At 46.4% G+C, this 14284-nt stretch overlaps 1 protein-coding gene and 1 pseudogene across 4 annotated transcripts in view; one reads left to right on the forward strand and one right to left on the reverse strand.

Annotated features, from left to right (window-relative positions):
- Positions 1-11469: 11469 nt before the first annotated feature.
- LOC308626984 (large ribosomal subunit protein eL39-like) lies at positions 11470-11643 on the reverse strand (annotated as a pseudogene). The gene has a single exon. The product of its transcript is annotated as a large ribosomal subunit protein eL39-like (transcript).
- Positions 11644-12641: 998 nt separating this feature from the next.
- SOCS6 (suppressor of cytokine signaling 6) overlaps positions 12642-14284 on the forward strand; it is a 34984-nt gene continuing 33341 nt past the window's right edge. For 2 of the 3 annotated variants that reach the window (XM_081253469.1, XM_081253471.1), the window contains exon 1: positions 12642-12842. The gene's annotated coding sequence lies outside the window, so the exon portion shown is untranslated. Of the gene's footprint in view, positions 12843-13309; positions 13507-14284 lie in introns of those variants that run through there. The other variant, XM_081253470.1, reaches the window with a different exon arrangement.

Raw genomic sequence — 14284 nt, forward strand, 5'->3', positions numbered from 1 at the left:
AGGAGAAGGGTGAGCATGGATTTGAGTGGAAAAGAGAACAAGCAGCACAAGTGATCAGTCTAAACCAAAATGGCCTCTTTCATAAGCAAATATCTACATCTATATCTATATAGATATTTGCTTATCCTACTGAAGCTACAGTCCATAACAGACTTGTGTAAATATTACGAAGGTTGACAAATTCCTGGGAAATACTAAATTACTCAAAAGGTATTTGTTCCTAAGAGTCTGTTTCTCTACCATCATGGTGTTTCTTTTTTTCTTTTTTTTTTTTTTTTTGCGGTACGCGGGCCTCTCACTGCTGTGGCCTCTCCCGATGTGGAGCACAGGCTCCGGACGCGCAGGCTCAGCAGCCATGACTCACGGGCCCAGCCGCTCCGCGGCATGTGGGATCCTCCCGGACCAGGGCACGAACCCGTGTTCCCTGCATCGGCAGGTGGACTCTCAACCACTGCGCCACCAGGGAAGGGAAGCCCCCCCACCATGGTGTTTCTTATTTGCTCTTTGATGTTATGCTCCCTCAGGTACCAGGACACTTGCAGAGCAAGTGCAGACCCTCACGGCTGCCCCCTCCCCCTACTTGGTGCGAGTGTAAGTCACCGACTGTTGGGTCTCCGCTACCTCTCCAATCCCTCCACCCCTCACCCTCGACCATGTCAAACCAACGCGCCTCGCCCGCACTGCCGGGCAGTAGAGGCAGCATCTCTCCTGCCCGTGGGTCTGCTGCCTCTACCCAAGGCCAAGGGTATTGCAACTTCCGCTGAGGGACGCACTACGTACCTGGAAGGAGGGAGGGCAAGAGCCTCGTCCTGCCTGTCATCTAGGATGAGACAAGGTGCTGCCGGCCCAAGGTGAGCCACGCCCCATGCCGAGGCGTTGCGCATGCGCTTCTGGCCCGGTTCCTGATCCAATCAGCGCTCAGGTGGGCCCTAGGCAGGGACCAGACGGGGGTGAACAGGTGGGCCTGGAGGCGAGTTCGTGGAGCAGGTGACTTAGAACCTGACGGGAAGGCAGGGGAGCTCGACTACGTGTGAGCTGAGGCTCCAAGCCCCCAGAGCATGCTCCACTTAACAAAAATCAAATTCAAAAAGAAAGCCATTCAGAATTCCACCGCAGAGCATTAACCCACAGTTGTGGGACCCTCTGCCTGTGGGACGCCGGGCAGCCACGCCGGTCCCAAGACCATGAAGCGAGCCTAGGGAGGGTTTTAGAGTATTTTTTTTTCCTAGAAATTCTCTCAGGGATTTTAACCATGTTTCAAATGAAGCCAGTTTCCTGAAGCGATCTTTTGTGTCTGGAACATCTTACAAAAATATTCATGAAGCGAGGCATAATTGTTGAATGCCTTAGACCTTGAGACAAAGTTTTTCTGTTTTTTTCCCCCTAATTTGGTGATGGGGTTTTCTATTTATTAATTATTCATTAAGTGATGTTTTCTTATAATCTGGCTATATTTTCAGTAACAAGAAATTTTTAACACTGACGTAGGATGAAGAGAATTTTATTTTGAAAGACACTCAGGATTCTTGTGAACCCAGGGTAGCTTTGATAAGCAGTTAGAAGATATTTTACAGAGCTGCAATTTTAATTCCCACTTCTAAAAAAACTCACTATTTTGCTTCTTTCTAGATGTTAAGATTTTGGATTTTTTTATTCTTTCACTGATAAAGTGCATTACTACTCGGACAAATATTTGAATCTTTTTTTAATAGAAACACGAAAAATAGAAGATGTTGTGCAAGCATTTCTACAACCTACCTGAGTTTCTCAAAGCTGAGCTATTGGTATCAATTAATTTAATTAGAACTGAATGTCAGTTTCAGTGTGTCTATTTCCACTGGTTTGATAAACTAAAAGGAACTGTCAAAATATTTCCTAGTGTTCTTCGATTTTTAGTTAGTTTAAAAAATTAACAGGAAATCTCTGATCTTGCCTTATAAAGTATGAATTAGCGTAAAATAATTTGATTTTTTTTCTTTCCTCTGTTGGAAATTACTTAGGAAATAAGTAATAATAACTATTACTTAGGAAATACTAAATAATTACTTAGGAAATACTTCATTCTTGTAATTCAGTCTTGAATTACAAGATTGGATTATATATATATATATCTCAAGTAATTGATTTAAAAGCCTCTGATGTAGGAGACTAAAAGGTATAAATAAGATTAGAGAGGAAAATGCCTTTTGGATTCTTCTATACACATTTAAAATAAAACAAAATTAAAATTCAACCAAAATATTTTGAAACAATGAGTCCTTCTAAATGGGCAACATTCATGTTAAAATATTTAATCAGAGTATTTCTGAAAATTAGCTGTTATTTAAACCTGCATTTGTATTTCTTAATTTTTACTATATGGATCCTCACCTCCTCTTTCAAAATAAGAAGGTACACTAAAGTGGATAATCAACAAGAAGCGGTAAATAAGTTTAGAAAATATAAAGAGAATTTATTTCATCTAGTAGAAAATGTCTGAGTTTTGTATTGCTTTACATATGTGTTAGGGTAAAAGTTTTTGCCATGTTAAAGCACAGCTTTGAACTATGGGGCTTCCGTTACTTGTCGGGACGACAGAGCAGAGGTGAGATTGTGAAGGGTTATTTTGACCCTGCCCTCAAGAAGGCCCTGGGACAACCTGGGGGCCAACATAGGAAGAACCTTCTATTCAGCTCTATCCTCATTGGCTCCCTCAACTTTCCGCTGTGTGTGTCTGGCCTGGCCTCAATGTGTCCAAAAGTTAAGCCTATTTCCCTGCACCAGCGAGAAATAAAGACTTAAATACACGCCAGCCACTTGCTGGGAATAAAATCTTTATCCCGCTCCCTCTCAAGCTTAGCAGCAACTAAGTTGAGCGATGTCTCTGTGGCCATGACCTGTCAGGGCTCCAGTGAGTCCTCTGGAAAGGAGCGCTAAGTAGTTGGACTGCTATTGTTTGCTGCACCATCCCAGGAGGATTGGTTCAAACAAAACTGAACCTGAAAATAGTCAGTGACAGAAGGAAGTCTGAGTCACACTGATGTTTCCTTAATAGCTCCCCAGGTCTTCTGTTGCTTTCTCTTTTCAAGTTAAATCCTGGAGGTGCCAGATTTTTCCTGAGTTTACACACACTCAGCAGTATTTTAAAGGGAGAGTCTGTGAGGAAACTATTCCCAGAGATCTGTCAAAATTATTTATTGACTATTTTTATTATTTATTTATTTATTTTTATTTTTTTTGGCTAAGTCGGGTGTTAGTTGCGGTAGGTGGGATCTTCGTTGCGGTGCACAGGCTCTTTGTTGCAGCACTCGGACTCTCTAGTTGAGGCGTGCAGGCTCAGCAGTTGTGGTGCGCAGGCTTAGTTGCCCCGTGGCATGTGGGATCTTGGTTTCCAGACCAGAGATCAAACCTGCATCCCCTGCATTAGAAGGTGGATTCTTTACCACTGGACCACCGGAGAAGTCCCTCATTGACTCTTTTTTAACAGACGTTAGTTTGCTACTATCATAAAGTACACACTGTATGCTAATGAAAATATAATGTTCAAATAGGTATTTATTGCTAGACATTTACGTAGTTCCTTACGTAATGAAGAATTTTTTGCCAAGTGCTTTTCTTAAGTGAGTGCACGGCCTTTTCTACTTCTGGGTTTCATTTGAAGTCATACTTTTTCATCATGACCACCAAAGAGTAAGAAAGGGAGAGAGGAAAGAAGTGCACAGGTGGCTGACTTAGCATTTACCTTGTCGTGATCATTATTGATATAGAACTACACGTTAACACTCCTTTCCAGTTATTCCCAACTCCTCGTGATCAAAAGTTTAGCAGTGAGATGACATTGAAACCTGTTTTTTTCGTATAATTGTTGCATCATTTCTTCCCTACAAAATATGGTTACCATGGGAACGGCAAGGGGATAATCCTGATGTCAAGAGTAAAGAGAAAACGGAGACAGATTAGAACGAGAACATGGTCAGGGTGTGCCTTTTTTCTTTTTTTTTTTAAATGAGAACATGCGGTTAAGTAAGCAGTTTATATATTTTGAACCCTCACGAATGGATGTTGAATGCTATTTTCTTAAAATGTTCATATTTCATTGGGTTATTTAAATTAAACATCCAGTCTATTACAAATTAAATTTTATAACCCAGGTTCATATGAATGAAGAAGGGAGGTAAATCAGGGTAAAAGAAATATATTCCCTCCACAAAAATTTTTTTTCAATGAAAAGAGCACAGAAGAATATTTATTATAAAATATTCAGTCATTATCAGCTTCTGAATATGTTCAAATACATGCAAAGCCTTGATGGTTAAAAAATAATATTTTCTTCTCTAAAAAATAAAGTTTATTTGGGCTTCCCTGTTGGCTCAGTGATTGAGAGTCTGCCTGCCGATGCGGGGGACACGGGTTCATGCCCCGGTCTGGGAAGATCCCACATGCTGCGGAGCGGCTGGGGCCGTGAGCCATGGCCGCTGAGCCTGCGCGTCTGGAGCCTGTGCTCCACAACGGGAGAGGCCACAACAGTGAGAGGCCCACGTACCACGAAAAAAAAAAAGTTTATTTAAAATTCTGAAAAAAATCATATAATACAATAGTATCATTGGGATATTCAGGTACCTATTGGCCACTTAGAAATCCTATTCATCCCCATGATGAACATCACACTTCACTTTCTTTCAGTGGCAGAGAGATTGTATATAATGGTTAAGAAAGGGTGCTAAACCATATTATCCCAGTTTCTTTGGGTCAAGGATTCAGAAACAGCTTAGCTGGGTGATTCTGGTTTGGGGTCTCTTATGAAGTTGCAGTCAAGGTGTGGGCTGGGCTGCAGTCATTCAAAGGCTTGTCTGGGACTAGGGTTCCCAATAAAGCTCGCTCATGTGGTCCTTGTTTTGGGCAGGAGGCCTCTGTGCCTGCCCAACTTGGGCTTCTTCTCCTCGGGTTGCTTGAGCCTCCTCACAAGATGGCGATGGTTTAGCAAGAATCCCTCTGCCCTTCATGATTCCTCTTAGTAATTTTCCATCCACTGACCCCCTTCACCCTGCTTGTTATAAATAAATCCCTATAAATCCCTGGCTGTCTTTACTGTTTCCAGAGTTAAGCCCCATCACTTTCCCCTATTGCTAGAGTCTTGACCCTACCAAAATAAAGTCTTCTTTACCATGTTAACAAGTGTCAGAGTACTTTCTTCTTTAATACCCTTTAGGACAGGAAGAAGTCCTTCGGGAATTTCCTGGTTCCAGTTCGCATCTACAGGTCCACAAAGCCCACGGGTGGCTCCCTTGTCCTTGGCCTGCCATGCTTGGTTGGGGGGTGGTCTTGTCTCTTCTTTCTGCTCCTGGGTCAGGGCAGCTCTGGTCAGGCTATACTCTTCAGCATTTTCCTGTGAGAGTCTGACACCAGGCCCTCCACAGCTCAAATTCCAAGGGCACAGGTCAAACGCTCTAGTTCTCTTGAAGCTTTCCATTACTTGGCTTAAAATGGAGAAGAAACAACTCCTTCTCTCCCTCATTGGAGGATGGGACACACAGCCTCTTCTCTTCTGTACCCTGAAGTTAGGTAGGTTGGCAAATTCAGGCAAAACAGGTTTTGAAGCCACTCCTTTTGCTAGTCTGGCATAGATTAGCCCTTAATGTCAGGGTATTTAGCACCTATGGTTCCCAATCTCCACCAAAACTCAAGGTCAAGGGGGCATGAAAATGGATCCTGTTGGAAAGCCATTCACTGGAAACACTTGTATGGCATGTACCGTTTCAAAAAGAGTGCCTTCTGGTCTCAAGTTCTTTGCCAGCCAGTGCTAAGATGTGACTCAGGATAAGAAATGTATGCATTACCAATTACAGATATGTTCATTATTGTTTTGTGACAAGACATTTGAATAACAGATATTTTTTCTTGCCCTAGGAGAAATCTCACACTTTTTAAATATGTCTGCTGTTAATTGAAGACAGTAAAATTAGTTCAACATAAACTATAGGTGAATGGGGAAACACAGATATGAAAAGTTAAAAATGATGCAAGAATCAAGTAACAATGTGGTAGCAATATATAGGTCACAGAGTAATAAACAACTGATGACGTCTAAAAGTGCTATTGCTTCTAGGGAGCTATTTGTGCTTTTTTTTTTTTTTTTTTCCGGCAAAGTGTCTAACCGCTGCACCACCAGGGAATTCCCAATATTTGTTCTTTAATAACTCCAAATCTAAAGGAACAAAGCTCTAATATAGAATTTTAATCCATGCCATAGAAGGTACAGTATTTTTTTTCTTTTTTTACAGATTGTCAGGTCTTCCTAATGCTTTAGAGTCACAAACATGGGTAGAAGTTTACTTTTCTGTAAAATCCTACGTTGGATTTCTAGCTATTGAATGCAGAGTTATCTTGCTGTAGAGAAGGGTTCTTTAAGAAATGGGATTCTACCCAGCTAGAAGTCTCAAAGCGAGGGAAAGTAGTGATGGTATTTTAAGACCGCCCTGAACTTGGCCATAGGAGTTCTGACTCTCTGTCCATTAGGGAAGAATTCTGATTCCTTCTTCCATTGTTGGGTTAATTGTGAGGGTGGGAGTGTCTATCGTGTTATTCTCTACTACAGGACCTACGCACGCCATCAACTCCTCATAATAATGGCTATTTGCTAGACTTTTTTTTTGCACTAAATCAACAGGGTTACCTTACAGAGTGAAAGACCCCCTAAGCAGTCAGCGGGGCTCTGGATCCTGGAAGTGGAAAGGGCAGGCATGAGTGAGGTATTTCTTTTAATTGTCTACGAGTAGGAATCTCTGATCCGAAATGGAGAATAATGGGAAGCTGAGCCTACGAGGGACTCTTACCATGTAGGAATGATATTTTGCTGAAGTGCTACCTTTCTCAGCAAAGAAACACGTACCCAAGTACCTTCTGCCAGGTTTTAAAAACCCTCAGAATCCCTTGTTCTGAGAGGGAGGCACCATTCCTTTGCTGTCAGCGTGTCCCCAGCGAGCAGAATCTAGCTGCTGATTGAAATAGCCCTGACGTTTTCCCTTAATAACTGTCGACTGAAGAAAATTGCACAACCTAAAAGTTGAGAATTACGTTTTATTCGGTGGCCTACTGAGGACTATAGCCTGAGATTCAGCCTCTCAATTAGCTCTGAGGAACTGCAGCAAAGAGTTAAGGGAGGATCCAGGATATATAGGAGTTTTTGCTGCAAAAACCTGTAGTTGAACCTCGAAAGATTACTGCTAATCACACCGAAACACCCAGACATCCCAACATACTGATTTTAGTGCCTTTCTGTATATGGGAAGATGCAAGTGGCTGGACGCATTGAAATTATTCCTTTGATATGCATCTTAACTATCTAGGGGCAGTACCTTGTTTTTCTCCAACCTGAATTCCCCTCAGGGGGCACCGTCAGGGCTGCAGCTGTGGCAGAAGGCTTGATGGTGGGTAACGTTCACTGTTTACTGATGGGGCAGGCAACATTTTTTTGTCACATAATTATGCTCTGGAGATCAGGTATTTGTCACTTCCCAAAGGACAAACCAGCCACCCCTATATCTTAAAGTGGATCTTTTTTTAAACAAAATAATTAAATAATTAATTAATTTTGGGCTGCGTTGGGTCTTCGTCGCTGCACGCGGGCTTTCTCTAGTTTCGGCCAGCGGGGGCTACTCTTCGGTGCGGTGCACAGGCTTCTCATTGCGGTGGCTTGTCTTTGTTGCAGAGCGCGGGTTCTAGGCGCATGGGCTCAGTAGTGTGGCACACAGGCTTAGCTGCTCCCCAGCATGTGGGATCTTCCTGGACCAGGGCTCGAACCCGTGTCCCCTGCATTGGCAGGGGGATTCTTAACCACTGCCCCACCAGGGAAGTCCTTAAAGTGCACCTTTAAGGACTATTCTCAGATGGATGGAGAGAGGAATGAAATACTCATATTTATTTATCAAAGATGTCTTGAGTCCCTATTATATGAAAAAATCTCATTCAAGGTACTAGTAGCATAATACGAAGATGAATAAGTCAAAGCATCTGCATTCAAAGGAGAAGAGAGAAGAATTGTTGCAATTCAGGGTAGAGTACGACCTGTGCTGTAAAACCCAAGGTGGGGTTTCTATATAGCCTGACATCGTTTCTGACGGGGTGGATCTGAACATCAACTGATGAGGAGTAAGGTTTTCAATATATAGAAATAATCAGAGGGTGTGTGTGGCAGGTGGGGGGGGGGTGAGATGGAAGAACATTCTAGGCAGAGAGCAAAGCACACGTTAAGGCACAGGGTAGGGACTGTCTGGAGATGGACTTACCCAGCTTGGCTGGGCAAAGTGTAATATGAGGAAGCAGTGGACTTCGGGGCTGGAGAAATGGGTTGGGTCCAACTCTCTCTTTGAATGCCAAGTAACTGAGTCACTCTTTTGTACTTTATGGGGAAGGCAGAGTGAACGCAGAATTTATTTTCTGAACAGGAGCAACTTTGGGATGAAAGGTGGCATTATTCACATTTGTGCCGGAACAATGGTTATAACCTGGTACTGTCCTGGGCAAACTGGAACCATGGTGACTCTAGTAATTGGGGAGCTCTATAAGGAGGAGATTTGATTGGGAGGAGACTTCAGTGACTTCATTCCAGAGAACAGGCCCTCCGGGTGGGTGGATGGGAGGGGGGGAGGGGTGGGGACACAGGGGTGGGCAGGCCTAGGACTCCTGCACTAGTTCCCTGTGGCTGCCACAACAAAGCATCACATGCTGGGTGTTTAACCCAATAGAAATATCTCCTTTCCTGGTCCTGGAGGCTAGAAGTACAACATCAGGGTGTGTGTAGGGCCATGCTCTCCCTGAAGGCTGTAGGGGAGGATCTTTCCTTGCCTGTTCCACCTCCAGGTGTTGGCAGCAGCGCTGGCAATCCTTGGCTTGTGGGCACATCACTGCCATCTCTGCCTTCCTGGGGGTCTCCCTGATTGTCTTTATACGGTCTGCCCTCTGCATGCCTGTCTCTTGTGTCTGTTCTCCTCTTATAAAGACAACAATCAAATTGGACGAAGGGCCCACCCTACTCCACTATGACCAACTTAACTACATTTGTGAAGACCCCACTTTCAAACAGGTCACACTCTGAGATTCCAGGAAGGATACCCTTCAATCCAGTACAAGTACCAAACAGGGAAACTCGAATGAGTGGAGGACTTCTCCTGATCCTCAAAGGCAGGAAGGCAGGAGGGAGCAGAATGGCAGTGGGAAGGTGAGAGGGGTGTTGAGAGTGCGGAGTGTTGCTTACGTGGACAGCTTTCCCGCAGGGGCCTAGAGGGGGCTTTTAGCGAGGATGTACGTGAAATATCAGGACAAGGCTGGAAGGCTGCCTGCCGTATCCCCTCCTGCTTCCACCCAATTTTCTCCAGTCTGAGCTCCTCTTCTGCCCTATTCTGGAAGAAGGAAGACGTTTAATACTAGAAATCAAACCAGACTTGAAATTGGGAGATGGCAGTTCAAGTCATGACTCAACTATTTTTAACTTTGTTGCTTGGGCAAGTCAGATGATTTCTGAATCTATTTCCTCCTCCATCAAATGAGGATGCTGAGGATGATCCAGAAAGTTCTTTCTGCCTCTACCAGTTATGACTTTAGGAGGAAGAGGTAGAACTATGCTCTTCTGCCCCTGTTAAGGGGATAGACTTTCAATAGGACCCTTTGACATCACCATCTTTTTTTTTTTAATTAATTTATTTTATTTTTGGCTGCATTAGGTCTTTGTTGCTGCACGAGGGCTTCCTCTACTTGCAGCGAGCAGGGACTACTCTTCATTGTGGTGCCCGGGCTTCTCATTGCGGTGGCTTCTCTTGTTGCGGAACACAGGCTCTAGGTGCACAGGTTTCAGGAGCTGTGGCTCGTGGGTTCTAGAGCTCAGGCTCAGTAGTTGTGGCGCACAGGCTTAGTTGCTCCACGGCATGTGGGATTTTCCCGGACCAGGGCTTGAACCCATGTCCCCTGCATTGGCAGGCGGATTCTTAACCACTGTGCCACCAGGGAAGCCCACTATCTTTCAGCAAGTGTATCTATCAGACAGTGTTGTCTGTAGCCAAAGTATTGGAATTCAGCCAAGCATGGAGATTTTAATGGTATATTTAGCCACTAGTATCTCTACACTAAAGTTGTTATATTATTCATATAGTTCTCACTATAATTTCAATTTAGTGGTTAAGAGCTCATATTGTGGAGTCAGAGAGATCTAAGTCTGAATGCCAGCTCTGCCGCATAGTGGCTGTGTGACTTTGATAAAGTTATTTACTACTTGTACACAAGAAGCCACAGTTTCCTCACCTGTAATGTGGGGATGATGATAATACTGACCTTACAAATAGATTATTGTTAAAATAAAGTAGATAATATACACCAAAAAATATTTAAATGCCTTGCCTGTAAAATATACATTACCTAGTAATAACAATCATTATGGACCAGGTTTTGTGCATTATCTCAAGTAATCTTCACAACTATTTAATATACTTAATATCAAAATATCAAACCCCCCTCCCCCACTCCCACCCCCCTCTTCAAAGACATTGAAGTTACAACTGAGAAACTTAAGGTCACATAACCATATGAATTGTCAAAGCTGAGACGCCACACCAGCTCTGCCAGACTCAGAAGCCCGTGTCTTGATCCTGTCTCCTGGAAGGGTCAGCTCAGTCCACTGCTAGCTTAGTGCTTATCAAGTCCTGCTGATGGCCCCCAGCTGGCCTTCTTTAGATCATATAAGGAGACACCAGCCCCCTGATGCTCCAGTCTGTCCCATGTCTTTTCCTTCTGAACGGCTTACCACAAGAGGGGTGGGTTGAAAAGTTTGCTTCTTTTCTAATTACCACTTAAGATTATCACTGAGCTCTTTGACCATTCTATTTCAGTCAACATTAACTGTGATTAGATATTTGAGAATTGAGTTGTATCTAAATTAGGGTAACAATAATGGTAGGGGTTGAGTAATAAATTCAACTAAGAACTGAAGATGACAGAAGGCCTGGTGAATCACATATAACAAATGACATCAACCTTATATATACTATTCAGTCATACAAACCAATTGAATCACCTGACAATCCAATTTTTAAATTATTAATCATTGTGTGTTTAGATGAGAATTATATATTCAACATTTATAGGAATTAAGATCAATTACTTGCACTTTTTTAAAGCTAACAGCTTAACTGCGGTATAATTCAGCTACAAATTCACCTTGGAACAACTTTAAGACTTTTTTCCCTAGCCTTGTTTCCTCCTTAAAAGGTCCATACTATTCAAGAAATACAAGTTTTAAAGCCAACAATTATTAAGTTAGATTTTTTTTTCCAACAAAAGGTTTCACATATTTATTACTGAGCTACATAGCAGTGGTGAGGAAAGATCAAGAAAAGAGGAGAGAGCCATTCCATTTCTCCCATCAAACCCAGGCAGCTGTTCCAGACACTAGTGACCTGATATGGTAAGAAGCAATTGACCTTGATAGCGTAAATGTGTGCCACTTCATATGTGAGGCTCCTTACAGACCCAGCTTGGTTCTTCTCCAATGCCTTGTATTGGAGTTGTACCTGATTTTATTACCAGTTTTCATTGGAATCCACTGGAGAATGGGACGATTCTGCTTTTGTTTCTTGGCCAGGAATCGCTTGATCCTGAAGTCTTGTGGGAAGACATGGCGAGGACCAAATTCAACCGCACATAGGATGGCGGACAAGAGAAAAGAGCTTAAGTTAGATTTTTTTTTTTTTTTTTTTTTTTGCGGTACGCGGGCCTCTCACTGTTGTGGCCTCTCCCGTTGCGGAGCACAGGCTCTGGACGCGCAGGCTCAGCGGCCATGGCTCACGGGCCCAGCCGCTCTGTGGCATGTGGGATCTTCCCGGACCGGGGTATGAATCCGTGTCCCCTGCATCGGCAGGCGGACTCTCAACCACTGCGCCACCAGGGAAGCCCTAAGTTAGATTTTAATGATGCTTTAATCACTTTTCTTTGATGAAAAGAGAAATAAAAATGTTCCTGTTGCTTCTCATTGGCAAAAATCCAATTTGCTGTTATTGCTATATGTTGGGACGGGTCAGCCAATTTCCAAAGAAATGAGTCAAGTCACCAACACGCAACTTTATGTCACACTACTTTGGAATTCGGCGGCGCAAACAATAGTGAACTATTCCTGCATAAAACCCCACTAACAAGGACTAAATGGAAAAGCAGATGGCTTGAAACAAGGAATAGGTTTTCTTTTAATAAGCACATTCTACCGTTAAGCTAGACAAGGTGTGGGGAAGGGCTTCCCTCCCTGGCCCTGCTCGGGCGCGCGTGCTCGCCCGTCCCTCCCTCCCCGCGGGGACCGGGCCCGGGTCACCGCGCCAGGTGAGCGGACCTCGGCCGCGTGGAGGCCGCCGCCTGACCGCAGGGACAAGGGCAGGGCCGGCGGCCGAGGGCCGAGGACATCTTCCTTTCCGCGTCGGCCCGGCCGCCGAGGAGGGGAGGCTGCAAAGGCAGAGGCAGCACCGGACAGAACGCCGGGCCAGCGGGCGCGCCCGGCAGGCAGATGCCGGGACTCCGACTCCAGCGGGGGACCGGCCCCCCGGCCCCGCGGCGCCCCCGGCCCCGCCCCGCGCGCCCCTACCCCCGCCCCCGCCGGCCCGCCCCCCGCGCCGACGCCCGCCGGCGCCGCGGGCCGAGTGGTGGGCGCGAAGCGGCCGGCTCGGCTCCTCGGCTGCGGCTCCAGCTCGGGCCGGCGCCCGGCGCGCCCCTCCTGGAGGAGGAGGAGGAGGAGGAGGAGGAAGGAGGCGGGAGGAGGAGTTGCGGGAAGGAGGGCCGAGCGCGGCAGTCGCGCCGACGCTGGGCGAGGAAGCGGAGCGGGCGGCCGCCGGGTGAGCGTCTGCGGAGCCGAGTTGGAGGCTGGGTCCGGGCTCGGCTTCCCGCCCCCTCTCCTCGGCGGCCCGGGGAACCGGCCGCGGCGGTGCCCCTTCTCCTCCGGCCGGCGGGGCGGCTCCGGCGCGGAGGGGGTCGGGGAGGCCGCCCGACGGGGAGCGGCGAGGGTCCCGGCGGCGTGAGGCCCTGCGCGCCTCCGCGGGTCCGCGGGCGGGGGCCGGGCCGGCGGGGAGCGGCGTCCGGGAAGCCGGGCCGGGGAGGGCCGAGGCCTGCTTCCGCCGCGCGCCGGCCGTACCCCTCGGCCTCTCGTCCGCCGCGCGCGCCGGGCCCGGGCCGCCGCCTTTGTTGCCCGCAGTCCACCGGGGAGAGGCCGGGGCTCGGCAAGGCCTGGGGCGGCGGCGCGGGGCCTGCGCGCTCCGCAGCCCCTCGGCCGCGCTCGGACCCCCGGGCTGGAGGCCGGCGGCCGCAGGGCGGGCTGGGGGCCGCAGGCCGCGCCCGTGCCGTTCCCCGGGGGGTCGCGTCGGGCGGAGACCCTGGTCTGTTCCGCGCGTGGAGGCGCCGCCGGACCCTCGCTGGCTCGCGCGGGCGTGGGGACTGGAGATGTCAAGCCGGCCCGGAGACGGGCCTTGATTTTCAATTTGCTTCAGGTGTTGACAACTTCAGGTACACCTTTGTGGTTCATTCTGGGTAAGAACTACTGACATTTCTCGGGGGCAGGTCCTGGCGCAGAACTTGGAATGTGTGCGGTCGTCTGTAGGCCACCTTAACATTTAGTCGGAATGTGGAATTTTGGGTTGCTATCCGTACTTTTTGGAATTCAGGGCCAGGTGGGAATATGTGGCAGAGCTCAGGCTTCCGGTAATGAAATATATTAATGTTGAATTCAGTTCAGCAGATGTTTCTTGAACGTCTACCCCGGAAAAGGCGATATGCCGCTTTACTGGGTATGAGGACAGAGAACGTAGTAATCACAGTTATAATGTGAATGGTTTCCGAATATGTGCTTCGTGGACCGTGTTCCTTGGAATAAAGATATATGTGTATTCAAGCAAAAGTAAACTGCCATCTACTTCAAGATGAAATGTCTGAGGTTTTCTCAACCATAGTAGGTGTACATTTATCCTGACTTTTTTTGTTAACCTAACAAATATCACAACATAAAATCTACTTAGCTTACTTGAATGAATGAATTTGAAGTGGATTGTTTAGTGCTGTGGGGAATCAGTTTTGTTTAGAAACATGAACGGCGGTTGTTTATCAAGTTTCACAGAGAAAACCCGAAAACATAGCCTGTGATCCGTTCCCCATGCTTTCTTATTTATTTCTCAGTGTCGCATCAGTTAGCATGGATATGGTAAGTTTCGGAAGCCATTCCAGAATATACAGAGCAGAATATGTGGCCTCAGCCCTCTGGTTCCGACATTGTCCCTAATGTTTCCTT

This window comes from Mesoplodon bidens (assembly GCF_964165515.1).
Source record: "Mesoplodon bidens genome assembly, chromosome: 13".
Classification (NCBI taxonomy): Eukaryota; Metazoa; Chordata; class Mammalia; order Artiodactyla; family Ziphiidae; genus Mesoplodon; species Mesoplodon bidens.